Source organism: Xiphophorus hellerii, chromosome 24 (assembly GCF_003331165.1).
Source record: "Xiphophorus hellerii strain 12219 chromosome 24, Xiphophorus_hellerii-4.1, whole genome shotgun sequence".
NCBI lineage: Eukaryota > Metazoa > Chordata > Actinopteri > Cyprinodontiformes > Poeciliidae > Xiphophorus > Xiphophorus hellerii.
The window spans coordinates 12,272,163-12,285,644 of NC_045695.1; the positions used below are offsets into that span (position 1 = coordinate 12,272,163).

The 13,482-nt window shown below is 41.8% G+C and overlaps 1 long non-coding RNA gene across 1 annotated transcript; it reads right to left on the reverse strand.

The window, feature by feature from the left end:
* Positions 1 to 3,855: 3,855 nt before the first annotated feature.
* LOC116716000 (uncharacterized) lies at positions 3,856 to 4,522 on the reverse strand. Its single transcript, XR_004338336.1, has 2 exons — positions 4,027 to 4,522; positions 3,856 to 3,950 (listed from the first exon to the last, which is right to left on the reverse strand). It is a non-coding gene; the product is annotated as an uncharacterized LOC116716000 (long non-coding RNA).
* Positions 4,523 to 13,482: the final 8,960 nt, after the last annotated feature.

Below are 13,482 nucleotides of genomic sequence, written 5' to 3' on the forward strand. Positions count from 1 at the left end.
GCTGGACGTGAAACATGAAAGCTTCCATACTACCAAATTTCTACAAACAACCCAGGTCGTAGAAAGTGTTAAATCATGTGGGAAATGCAATATTTATCTGCAGGACTATAATCAATAATTCTTTTACGACTAATCTTTTTTTTACTACATAAAATATTTTAAGCTTCCGACTTAACATGTTTAACAAACCAGAGGTCGCAGCTTTTGGGGGCGGAGGAGCAGTTTTGCTTCCAGAGGACACAGATAAAGATTTATGTACATCCAAGTTTTAAAATTGTTCTTTTGTAGGTGTAGCATTTACTGCAATAACATCAATTAAAATATAATTCTTTGACCTGCTAGCGAAAGTGAAAGAAATCTAAAGAAATGTAAAACGTTATTTTAAGAAAGGGGATTTTTCTTTCTTTATTTCCTTAAGACAAGTAATTGCGTATCGCTGTTTGATGTTCCCTTTTAACATGTTGTGAATTTATAGTCTTATACTTCTCATGATCCTATTATCGAAGTCAAATTGTTATTCATGTTTTTATTGGCACATCTGCAGCTTCAGTGTCTTCTATTTCATGCAACTTCCAACCTCACACATGGATCCCCTTCTTCTTTTATTAGTTAATTTAACCAATCACGTCTTACACAAACTCCTCCCACATCCAGGAACCTCCCTGTTAGTGACTGTGGAGATCCCCTTCTTTTATTAGTCAGTGTATTACTGAAATGCTGAATTTTGTATTCAGAACAGGTCATAATGGAAAGATTTCTTCTCTTTCCTTACTGTAATTTCCAAACACCACAGCACTTGCAGCTTCTCTGCAGGTCAATGTTTTGGAAGCCAATAGATTCATTTGAAATCTCCATTACGTGGGAGGCACATTATTCCCTTCCTTGTACACGTGAGTTCTTCAGGCATCACTTTTTTCCCCCCCAATAATCAGCACTGGCAAATCTGTGTGAAGTTTCTGCTTTTGTTCCGTTCAGCACATCCAGCAAGTATGCTTACAAGTCAGATTCCCATGGCACGACTCCATCTTTCTCCTCACCACTATCGCAGACGTTATAATATACCGAGCTACAATGTTGGAGAGAAGGCACATCCCCTTCCTCTGCTATGAAATAATCTGCCAGCAAGCAGGATCACTGTGTTCCCCTCCCTCTGCTTCGTATCGTCGCTCGGAGGCAACTTCTTAAGTGCCTCCGAGTGTCGGAGAGAATGAGATATCGCGGGCTAAATTGAGATTTAATTTGCGATGGAATTTCTAAACATGCTGTGCGACGCCGAGCAGGTAACACTTTGGGGTGGGGTGGTGGGGCTGCCTCCATCTGGGCAAACAATTCCTAATTACTTCTGTCTGATTAAGTGGAGATTTTGATCCGAGTCCCAGACACAAATGGGTCACAGGTGCTTGTAGAGCAGCCGCACAGGATACCTGTTATGGTTGCTCGCATTCAGAACGGTCCTAATGGCACTGTTGGTGCTGTTTGCGTGTCAGTATTCAGACTCCTAATGTGCGTGATATGCACAGTTGCACTTTCGCCGGGACACATTACATTTTTCACACAGTAGACGGTCAATACGTTTCCATGTAATGTCATTTTGTCTTGCCCGTTTTCTCGTTTCCTCGGCGATGGCTATCTGTTGCGTTCCATAAGGATTTTGGAGCAAAATTGAATCATCGGCGCTTGCACACCCCCCTTACTGTCGATCTACCACTTTGTCTTTTTCCCTCTGTATCTCCCTCCCTCTCCATTTCTCTTTCCGTCTCTAAATAATTACTTAAATGAATCTATTACCGGCCTGGCCTCGGCATTAACTGAAATGCCAGCCTCTGTGGGAAAGTGATGCCTTCCACTGCAGGTGTAATGCTCGAGGGGGCGCAAACTGTAGAGAAGATCTTATCTAAGATGACACGAATGTGCTGGGGCTCAACATTTTCTGCTTAAGACAATTTTGTTTTACTTGCATTAAAAGAAAAAAAAAAGATTTTGAACATCTGAGGAAAGTGTAAAGGCCTAAAATGAAGCCCAGTGATCACTGTCAAAGTGATTGATTAGTTGCTCAGGTGTTGTAACAGCATCAAAGTTATTTTTTTCTATTAAATGGCGAAGCTTTGATCAAATGGATGTTAAGGCTGACGAGTGCTCAGCGCCTGCTTTGTTCACATTCCTGTGTAGCTTCTTGATCTCATTTTCAACCACACACAGATTCCTTTATTGCCTTTGTATCACTTACAAAAGACTCCACAGTCTGAACTGTAAAGAAAAAAAAACAAGTCTCTCAAGTGAACAATAAGGTGTTGTTGGATTTTCCTTTAACGTTGACAGAATTGGTGCGACTCTTTTTTTTCTTAAGCATTTGGAGGATAGAACAAATTATTATGGTGGTATTTGCAATGTATGTAGTGGACAGTTTATTCGATCAATCAATCAATCAAATTTTATTTGTATAGCACATTTCAGCAGCAAGGCATTTCAAAGTGCTTTACATCATTACAAACACAGAATCACAATGCAACATAGAAGTCAAGTTACATCAATAAATTTGAAATTGATTACATTTCAAATACAGTTCTAAACAGGTAGGTTTTCAGTTGAGATTTAAAAGAAGTCAGTGTTTCAGCTGTTTTACAGTTTTCTGGAAGTTTGTTCCAAATTTGTGGTGCATAGATACTGAAAGCTGCTTCTCCTCGTTTGGTTCTGGTTCTGGGGATGCAGAGCAGACCAGAACCGGAAGACCTGAGAGGTCTGGAAGGTTCATACAACAACAGCAGATCTTTCATGTATTGTGGTGCTAAGCCGTTCAGTGATTTATAAACTAGCAACAGTATTTTAAAGTCTATTCTTTGAGCTACAGGGAGCCAGTGGAGGGACTTTAAAACTGGTGTTATGTGCTCTATCTTCCTGGTTTTAGTGAGAACGCGAGCAGCAGCATTCTGGATCAGCTGCAGCTGTTTGATTGATTTGTTGGACAGACCTGTGAAGACACTGTTGCAATAATCAATACGACTGAAGATAAACGCATGGATGAGTTTCTCTAGATCTGGCTGAGACATTAGTCCTTTAATCCTGGAAATGTTCTTCAGGTGATAGAAGGCCGACTTTGTAACCGTCTTTATGTGGCTCTGGAGGTTCAGGTCAGAGTCCATCACTACTCCTAGGTTTCGGGCTGATCGCTGGTTTTCAGTTGTAATAACTGAAGCTGTGCATTGACTCTAGATCTATAACTCTACATCTATGACTCTAGATCGTTCCTCTTTAGGTCCAAAAATAATAACTTCAGTTTTGTTTCTGTTCAGCTGGAGAAAGTTTTGGCACATCCACACATTTATCTGTTCAGTGATTGGATGGGGTCAAAGGTCACCTGGTGGCATCGTAATGTAGAGCTGTGTGTCATCTGCATAGTTATGGTAGCTAATATTATTTCCTGTTATAACCTGAGCTAGTGGGAGCATATAAATATTGAATAAAAGGGGTCCTAGGATTGAACCTTGGGGTACCCCACATGTGACCTTTGACCTCTTTGATGAAAAGTTTTCAATTGAAACAAAGAAATCCCTGTTCTTTATGTAGGATTCAAACCAGTTAAGCACTGGACCGGAGAGTCCGACCCAACTCTCCAGTCGATTCAGTAATATGTCATGGTCAACAGTGTCAAAAGCTGCACTGAGGTCCAACAGAACCAGCACTGTGGTTCTCCCACAGTCCGTATTTATATGGATGTCATTGAACACTTTTACGAGGGCGGTCTCTGTGCTGTGGTAACCATGGAAACCAGACTGGAAGGAGTCAAAGAGGTTGGTTGTCATGATGGGTGCGTTTTTCAAGCCCACATGCAGATCATCACACAGGAGAGCAATGTGAAAATAAAGATAAATTTATTGAAAACACTGCTGGCAGGAATAGTTGGCTCGGGTCGGGTCCAGGGAGAGAGGCTGGTTCAGGGAACAAACAGTTCACTAGAGACGCAGAGGGAGGTGATGAGTTCAGGTTTGTAGGAAATGACAACGTTAAGAGTGAAGGGGCAGATCTTACTTGTGATCGGCAGGTTAGAGAAGTGAGAGGGTAACTGCAGCGTCCGGGGTTTTAGTTCTCAGAGGTTCCAGGTGGTCGTCTTGTCTGACAGCGGGGATCCAGGAGGCAAAGGGAGTACGTCGGAGGGCGGACAGGTAGGCTCAGGATCAGCGGTTGTAGAGGAGTGTCAGGTCTAAATACCTATTAGAGACAATTTAAACAAACACAGGAAAGACGAGAGAGTTAAATTCTTTGTTCTCGCGAGGAGAGCAGACAGAGACGTGCTTACAGTTACAAATCTCCAACCGCTCTGAAACACATTTGTCCCCTCCTCGCTTTTTATTGCTTTTAGAAACCCTCTTACACCGGGCGCTGCAACTTCTCAAAGGGAGGGGGAAAACAATTCATCACATAGTTGCAGCGCTAATGACATTCACTATCTAGACACATGTTATCTACACTCTAGATTCTTCTGCTCCAGGCACGGCGTCGAATAGGACACGTTGTATAGCTTCAAGCAACGGCTTTGTAGCACAAAGAAGAACAAAGCAGAGTTTATTGCAGGACTGATAAACTCAGCTGGGAGCAACTAGCACCTCTGTCTCGTAGGAAGTCCTGCAGGGCAACAACTGCTGAGAGTAGCTGTCACCTCTATTTCCCAGGGAGGCCTTAGGAAGGAATCAAAGTTATTTAACACACAGAAACATTACCCATACTTAAATTAGGAGTAAAAGAGAAAAAACATACAAGTAAAATTATCTAAATGTAACTACAAGGCTACATGATACAACAAATATTTGATAATTATTAAAAACAATACAATTTACCCAACAGGAGCCAGGAGGAAACACCTGGAGGCAGGAGAAGCAACAAAGAAAATGTTCACTAGGAGCAGATCAACAAGGCAAACCAGAAGCAAGCTTCTAGGGGCTCAGAGGTACCGTGACTGGCTAACACTCAGGCGCCGAAGGACTGGCAGTCAGCTCCTCTTGAACATCTCGCTGATGAGCCAAAACTCGCATCAGGTGTGGGATGACGTCATCCACGCCCTCCGACGGAATGGTAAAGGCGCCATCTAGTGGTGGAGAAAAACGAGTGCATGCACAAAAACTCCACAAAGGAGCTAAAAGACCCCGGAACATGACATTGGTTATAGTTAGGAAGCTAGTTAATTGTTTACACACAGCTTTTTCAATAACTTTGCTGATGAATGGGAGGTCAAAGGTCGGCCTGTAATTCTGCATTAGTGATTTGTCCAGATTGTTCTTTTTATCAGTGGTTTGATTACTGCTGTTTTCAAAGCCTGGGGGAAAACGCCTGATGAGAGCGATGAGTTTACTATTTGGATCAGATCAGCAGCAATAACAGGCAGGACTTTCTTAAAGAAATGTTCTAGAGTTATAGATCTAGGACATCCAGACAGCAGGAACTGGAGCTTAGTTGACTTATAATTTCCTGTAGGGTTTTATAATTAAGTAGTTGAAATTGGGTCATTTTTCCTGTATTTGTTTTGTTTGGGCACAGCATTGGTACTGACTTTATAGTGGATGTACAGATTAATGCTCTGATTTTTTGAATTTTCTCTGAAAAGAAGCTGGAAAACTGGTTGCAGGCGGCAATACATTGGAATTCAGGCGGTAACGTCACAGGAGGGTTTGTGATTCTGTCAACTGTTACAAATAAAGCTCGAGCATTGTTAATGTTTTTGTTTATGACATCTGCAAAGAAAGCCTCTCTTGCATGTTTTAGTGTTAAATGATAGTTACGCAGTCTTTCTTTATAGATGTCACAATGAACGTGGAGTTGAGTTTTACGCCATTTTCGTTCTGCCCTGCGGCAGAGTTGTCTTGCAGATCTAACTGTTTGTGTATTTCTCCATGGAGATTTCTTTTTACCAGACAAAACCTTCATTTTAATTGGGGCAATGGAATCAATAATATCTGAGACTTTAGACTGAAAATCATTTACCAACTTATCTACATCATTACAGCTTAAGGGTGAGGAAGAAGAGTAGATTTGATTAAAAGTTTCTGCTGTGTTGTCAGTGAGAGAACGTTTTGTGATGGTTGCTGTTTGTCCAAGTGGGTTAAAAGATAAAGAACTTTCAAAGATAACAGGAAGTGATCCGACAATGCGACATCAGTTACAGAGAGATTGGAAATATTCACACCCTTACTGATAACCAGGTCCAGTGTGTGTCCTTGAGTGTGTGTTGCTTGTTTGACATGTTGTGTTAGACCAAAAGCCTCTAAAATATTAGCGAGCTTTTTTGCCCCTCTGTCTTGGGGGTTGTCAACATGAATGTTGAAATCACCAACAATTATTAAACAGTCATAATCAATACATATAAGAGATAGAAGTTCATTCAAGTCAGTAAAGAAATTTTCCATAAAAGTTGGAGTTTTGTATAGAGTTACTGTCAAAGTTCGTTTGTGGCCTTTAACCTCAATTCCAAGATACTCAAAAGAGGTGAAGTGACCCAAAGAGATTTTACTACTATTTATGGTATTCTTAAATATTGAAGCCACCCTAACCCTCGTTTTTTCGTTTTTTGTGTTTTCTATTCTCACTGAAGAAATTGTAGTTAGGAGGCGCAGATTCAATTAGTACGATCGATTCATTATTATCATTCAACAATGTTTCTGTCAGAAACATAACATCGATGTCATGCTCAGTGATGAAATCATTAATTAATAGAGCTTTAGCACAGAGAGATCTTGTATTTAAAAGAGTTTAAGTGACTTGGAGGCCAAGAAATCTTCAGTCTGAGGTTCCTTTAGGAAGGGGATCAGTCTGATGTTTGAATTATGTCCCCTGTATTTTATGTTTCTGTTTCTTGTAAATTTTCTTGTAGTTATCCGGACAGGTAATGTCCTGTTCTGCAGTGCCAGGGGGCCAGACACATTCTGGAGCAAGAAGGGTGTAAAGATAAAGTCTGGACCCCGGCCTCAGACCTCAGAAACGCAGAGTGATGGATCCTCTGGGACGTTAGAGTCAGGTGGCTTAAATGAAGTGAGGTCTGCTACGTGAGCGCTGAGGAGAGACGTCCCAAGTAAAACTTGTTGATTCATTCCATCTGTAAATTTAAGAAACTCCGGTCCAGAAGACATTTCTCCATGTGTATCTTGTGAATCCTGTGAATGAGAGGGTGAGCAGAGAGGGAGGGGGAGAAGGAGGACGGGAACCAGTCGCTCCGTCTCCAGTCGATGTATCAACTTGTTTTTGTTCCTGATAAGGTTTCTTCCTAGTCAGAAATCCTTGAGCCTGTTCTTCTGAAGCGATGATCACGTTGCTGTCCTTGTTGATAAAGTGAAAAAGATTTGCAGTGAGCAGCTTTATCCCATGTTTATTAAGATTGCGTCCACTTCTTCCAAAAAGGTGAAAGCGCTGCCAATAGATCCAGAGGTTATCGATGAAGATCACTGAGCTGGCAGAGCAGCTTTTAATCAGCCATTTGTTTATCATGTCCAGCCTGGAGTGTTTTTCGTCTCCCCATTGAGGTGATGGAATTGGACCACTGAGAAATAACTTCATTTTTAACTTTCCCATAGTTTTCAGAAGGATATTAAAGTCCTTTTTCAGAATCTCAGATTTCTGCTTTGCCAGATCGTTGGCTCCAACATGCACAACTGAGGACTCAATATCTGGCTGATCAGCGGTTAGCGAGAGAACTTTACGAGTTAACCCTCCTGTTATGTTCCGGGTCAAATTGACCCGTTTTAAAATTTACAAATTAAAAAAAAATAATAGAAGCATTATTTTTGCATGAAACGTTTTCTATTTGTCTTAATAGGTGCACTCTAGACATAAGTTGAAAATTTATTCATTTTACACATTTGTACCAAACCCTAGGTCTACTTTTTACATCGATACTGTTCGGGTCAATTTGACCCGGCAGTCAGGTTAAAGTGCAAAAAAAGATTTTATAATGTCCAATTTTATATGTTTCCTTGCAGTTATGAACCATATTTCACCACACACACACTCACACACAAACACACGCAAACACACACACACAAGCCCACTTTCTCACTATTCTCTTTACTTCACTAGGAAACTGCGAGAAAGCAGGTGTTCACACAACCTTTGACGGGAATCTTTTCTGTTCCTGTGGACAAACTCCACCCACACTGAGTGGACACTCAGCAGAAGTGGAGAAAAACATAAATACTCTCTGCATGACTCATTTATCTTGATTTTAATCAGCGGGTCAATTTGACCCAGAACAGTATGTGTGTCTCAAGTTCAATTATAAAGATCACCCTTTGGTAAAAAAAAAAAAGTATAATATAAAATAATTTACCAAAGGTCAACTTCAAGGAAATTATTGTTTTTTTGTGTCTAGGTTTTTTTCAGTGGACATTAAAAATCAAAATTCCATTTTTTATGTCCAAATGAGTAAATGAACAGGTTGTCGTCATTGATCCTTAATTTCTGAGAAATAATAAAACATCATTGCACAAATATTGATTGAAATGGTTAGTATTGGAGTTAATAATCAGATACAAAAATGTTTTGGAGGAATTTTTGGTTTCTGACACTATTGCATGATTAAACACTCCCTGGGTCAAATTGACCCACGAACATTTTTGCTGTACCCTAGAAACGAACATAACAGGAGGGTTAAATCAGATACAGTGTCACCAGGAAAAAAAATCACTCTCGTTTTCTTGGGATTGCAAACGTGACTGATTCCATTTACTGCCTCATCTCCAACAATAAGCACTTTTGGCATACCTTTCGTTTTCCTGGTAGCCGCTTTGTCCTTTGGAGCTTTGGGGGGTGGATGTGTTAGACTTGCCTCATTGTTGATGTTTGAAAGCGAGGTTTCACTCAGAGGCTCAGGCTGGAGTACAGAAAATCTGTTTATCAGTGGGATTCCCACAGAGTCAGAATGTTTTGAGGCCCGGGCTGGTCGCTCTGTCCTTGGGAGCGGGGTCGGTGGAACCGTTTTGGTTGCAGCTGCTTGTTTGTTTTTCTTTGGTGGAGCAGGTGTTGAGGTTGAAGGTGGGTTTCGGCTCAGAGCCGGCCACGCTGATTCGTCCAGGTGAGGGGTTCTCCCTGTCAGTCGCCTCATCGGATCTGCGGTGTGAGACTTGCCAGGTCTCTGGCAACTCTACTGTTGCCTTTAATCATAGCACTTACCCAGTCAACTGTGTGGCTGTTTGGCGCCAGCAATATTCTAAGTTGCGTCCTCTTTTTCTGCTTGGCTTTGAAATTGTAATATGATTTTCAGTCTTTTTTTCCCCTTCATGTTATTAGGAGAAGGAGAACCACAAAAAGATATTTGCTGTTAATTGAACTAACTTTTTTTTTGTTTTCGTTCATTTATTTTTCTCTCCACAGAAGCTGCACCTGATGAGGCATTCAGTTTCGGCTGTGGTGCCGTACTGGAAGAGGACATTGGTTGAGATAATGCTGTCATCAGCAAATCCTTCTTCATATTCTGCTCTTAACTTTTTATGAACATCAAAAATAATCCAACATCAGTTCTGCTTTTTGTTTGTTTGTTTTTTCGTGTGTGTGTATCTGCTCCAATCCCCAGTCGGTCGTCATCGCTTGTATTGAGCCGGGTTCTGCTGGAGGTGTCTTCCAGTTTAAGGAGAGTTTTTCCATTCCACTGTCACCACTTGCATGACGGACCACTTTAAAGTCAACAACTCAATGCAAGCGGTTTCCTGCTGTTGCTACGTGCTCATCCAGGAGGAGTGAATGATGAAAATCAATAACTCGATACCATCTGCCAAATTAACCTTGCTGTATTGTTTAACTAGGATCAATTGAAATGTATCTGTGATAGAATTGAAATGATTGATGTACTTTTTGTGTTGCAGATGCTGCCATATCACAGTGCAATTGGAGCTATCTGAACATTGCACTGATCAGATGGAAATAACGAAATGAGTTGGTCCTTTCTGATCAAATAAAAACATAAATTTCTTCTTTTTGTAAGCAGAACGAGCAATGTAAAACAGGCAACTAGCAATATACTGCTAAAATCGGAGTCTGTAGCATATTTTATGTCACATGGCTGCAGGTGGGATGGGAACTCGGGTGCCAACGCTGCAGCTTGAGAGAATAAGGTGATGCCTGTGCCTGGCTGGTTTTGTCTCTCCAAAGACAAAAACTAAAGCTGTTTGAGAATATTTCTAATTGTTTCACACCAAAGAAAAAAACTGCTGCGCTCTTCAGTTAAGTTTGATTCCATGTATGTATGTAATCAATGCTTGTTTTTTTTTTTTCTTGGTGCAGGGGATCATACCCAAATATAGCTTTACCAACCTTCTTTTTACGATGACGTTTCATAGAATTGAAGATGCTGCAATCCATCCATCGACTTACCCAATGCTGGAGCCCTTCATCATGTTGCTGATGGATCCGCTACCAACATCAATAATCTATCTACAAATCAATGTCACAGACGTTTGCCATATAGAATATTTTTTTAATGTTTTCTCATGTTGAAAAACCTAAGGTTTGTGCTAACCATAATATGTACACAACCCACAACCCTGTGCATGTTTTGTTCTAACTCTGAGCATGTGTATGTGTTAATATCTAAATTAAGTCACCAAGAAACCAGGCCATACATGTCAAAATGAACTGCAGAATAGCATGGTGCCTCTCAAACTTTGCTGTGATAATAATATCAAGTCTTTTTTAGCAATTACATTGACTGCTTTGAGTGTGGTAAGTACCAGAAGAGCAGTGGTTGTCAAATTTGCTACTTAAGGTATTAATGAGCAGTGACTCTTTTCTCCAAGATAAGTGCTCAACCATAGTTACAACTTAAATGTTTAAGCACATGTACACACAAATGCTCCCCACTTTTTGTGAACGTAAGTGGGAAAACAAAAGGTAATTTGTTGTTTAGGAATGGTGCAGTATGAGCATACTTCAGCCTGGGATAGAACTTTAAATTTTTCCAGTGGAAAGCAACTTAATGAACAAAACTATCCTAACTTGGATAGCGCAGTCGATTACATATGTGCTTAGTACCTAAAAATACTAGGTTCAAGTCCTGTTTCCGACAGACACCGACCTTTAAAAGTTGGAGTTCTCCCAACTTTTTTGTAAACAGGACAAGCAAAAAGTCATGTTTTCATTAGAAATGCTCAAATTTGCACTCCCAACATTGTGGAAAATATTTTCAGGAGAGATGAAGATGTAACGGGTGGGTCAGTGACATTAAGCATTTGTTGTAAAAATTGGGTGTTATTTGCATTGTAACTAATGTCCTCATAAGAGTCTAATATCTTTTTCTACAACCCAGGATGAAAAAAAAGTCAATGTTTAGTGAAACTTTACGAAAAAATACAAAACCTTTTTACTTGCTGTTAATCACCATAAAAGCATTTCAGCCAGAAAGAAAATCAAAGGATGACAGTGAATCACATTTGTGGTATTTGTAGAAGTTTGAGCGTCTAGGTTGCCAGGTGCTTGGATGGCACACTGGATAAAGACTGTCCTTTGGTCCCGATGATTCTTAGTTCAAGACCTGCATGGTTTTAAAATTTCACAAGGAAAACTGACTATGTGGTATTTGTAGAAGTTCGAGCGTCAAGGTTGCCAGTTGCTTGGATGGCACACTGGATAAAGACTGTGCTTTGGTCCCGATGGTTCTTAGTTCAAGACCAGCATGGTTTTAAAATTTCACAAGGAAAACTAACTATGTGGTATTTGTAGAAGTTCGAGCGTCAAGGTTGCCAGTTGCTTGGATGGCACACTGGATAAAGACTGTGCTTTGGTCCCGATGGTTCTTAGTTCAAGACCAGCATGGTTTTAAAATTTCACAAGGAAAACTAACTATGTGGTATTTGTAGAAGTTCGAGCGTCAAGGTTGCCAGTTGCTTGGATGGCACACTGGATAAAGACTGTGCTTTGGTCCCGATGATTCTTAGTTCAAGACCTGCTTAAGGCATGGTTTTGCTGCAAAATATTGTTAGGATGAACAGGTAATTCCCCCCCCTCCAATCAGGGGGGGGGGGGTAAGGGGGGGGGGGGGGGGGGGGGGGGGGGAGGAGAGGGGGGGGGGTAAGGGGGGGGGGGGGGGGAGGAGGAGAAGGGGGGGGGGAGACGAAGAGTAGGGGGTGGGGTAAGGGGGGGGGGAGGAGAAGGGGGGGAGACAAGAAGAGTGGGGGGGGGAGAGGAGGAGAAGGGGGGGGACAGGAAGGGTAAGGGGGGAGGGGGGGGAGAGGAGGAGAAGGGGGGGGACAGGAAGAGTAAGGGGGGGGAGAGGAGGAGAAGGGGAGGAGACAGAAGAGTAAGGGGGGGGAGAGGAGGAGAAGGGGAGGAGACAAGAAGAGTAGGGGGGGGAGAGGAGGAGGAGGAGAGGAGGAGAAGGGGGGGACAAGAAGAGTAAGGGGGGGGGACAAGGAGAGTGTCCACCCTCCCCCTCCCCCACAAGAAGAGTGTCCCCCTCCCCCCCTAGGGGGGGAGGGGGACACTCTTCTAGTAGTGTCCCCCCCGTAGGGGGGGACACTACTAGAAGTGTAGGGGGGGGGACAAGAAGAGGGGGGGGGGGGAGGAGGGGGGCACAAGAAGAGTGTCCGTCCCCCCCATAGTCAGTTTTCCTTGTGAAATTTTAAAACCATGCAGGTCTTGAACTAAGAACCATCGGGACCAAAGCTCAATCTTTATCCAGTGTGCCATCCAAGCAACTGGCAACCTTGACGCTCGAACTTCTACAAATACCACATAGTCAGTTTTCCTTGTGAAATTTTAAAACCATGCAGGTCTTGAACTAAGAACCATCGGGACCAAAGCACAGTCTTTATCCAGTGTGCCATCCAAGCAACTGGCAACCTTCACGCTCGAACTTCTACAAATACCACATAGTCAGTTTTCCTTGTGAAATTTTAAAACATGCAGTTCTTGAACTAAGAACCATCGGGACCAAAGCACAGTCTTTATCCAGTGTGCCATCCAAGCAACTGGCAACCTTCACGCTCGAACTTCTACAAATACCACATAGTCAGTTTTCCTTGTGAAAATTTAACGCCATGCAGGTCTTGAACTAAGAATCATCGGACCAAAGCACAGTCTTCATCCAGTGTGCCATCCAGGCAACTGGCAACCTTCACGCTCGAACTTCTACAAATACCACATAGTCAGTTTTCCTTGTGAAAATTTAACACCATGCAGGTCTTGAACTAGGAATCATCAGGACCAAAGCACAGTCTTTATCCAGTGTGCCATCCAAGCAACTGGCAACCTTGGCACTAGAATTTCAACAAATACCACAAGTTCGGACCCAGGAACGCGATCTTTTAAAACAATCCCTTAAGCAGGTCTTGAAAACCTTTGAATCCCTTAATATTGCACCTGCCTCAAAATGTGAATTTGTATCAAAGAATCAGCATACTTCGATAGCTGAGGTTTAATTAGAATGTTCTGGTTTGCACAAAACATCTTATTTAGACCCAATCAAATGATGAATGCCATCATTTTTTAATAAGCTACAAAGTGCTTTGTTTT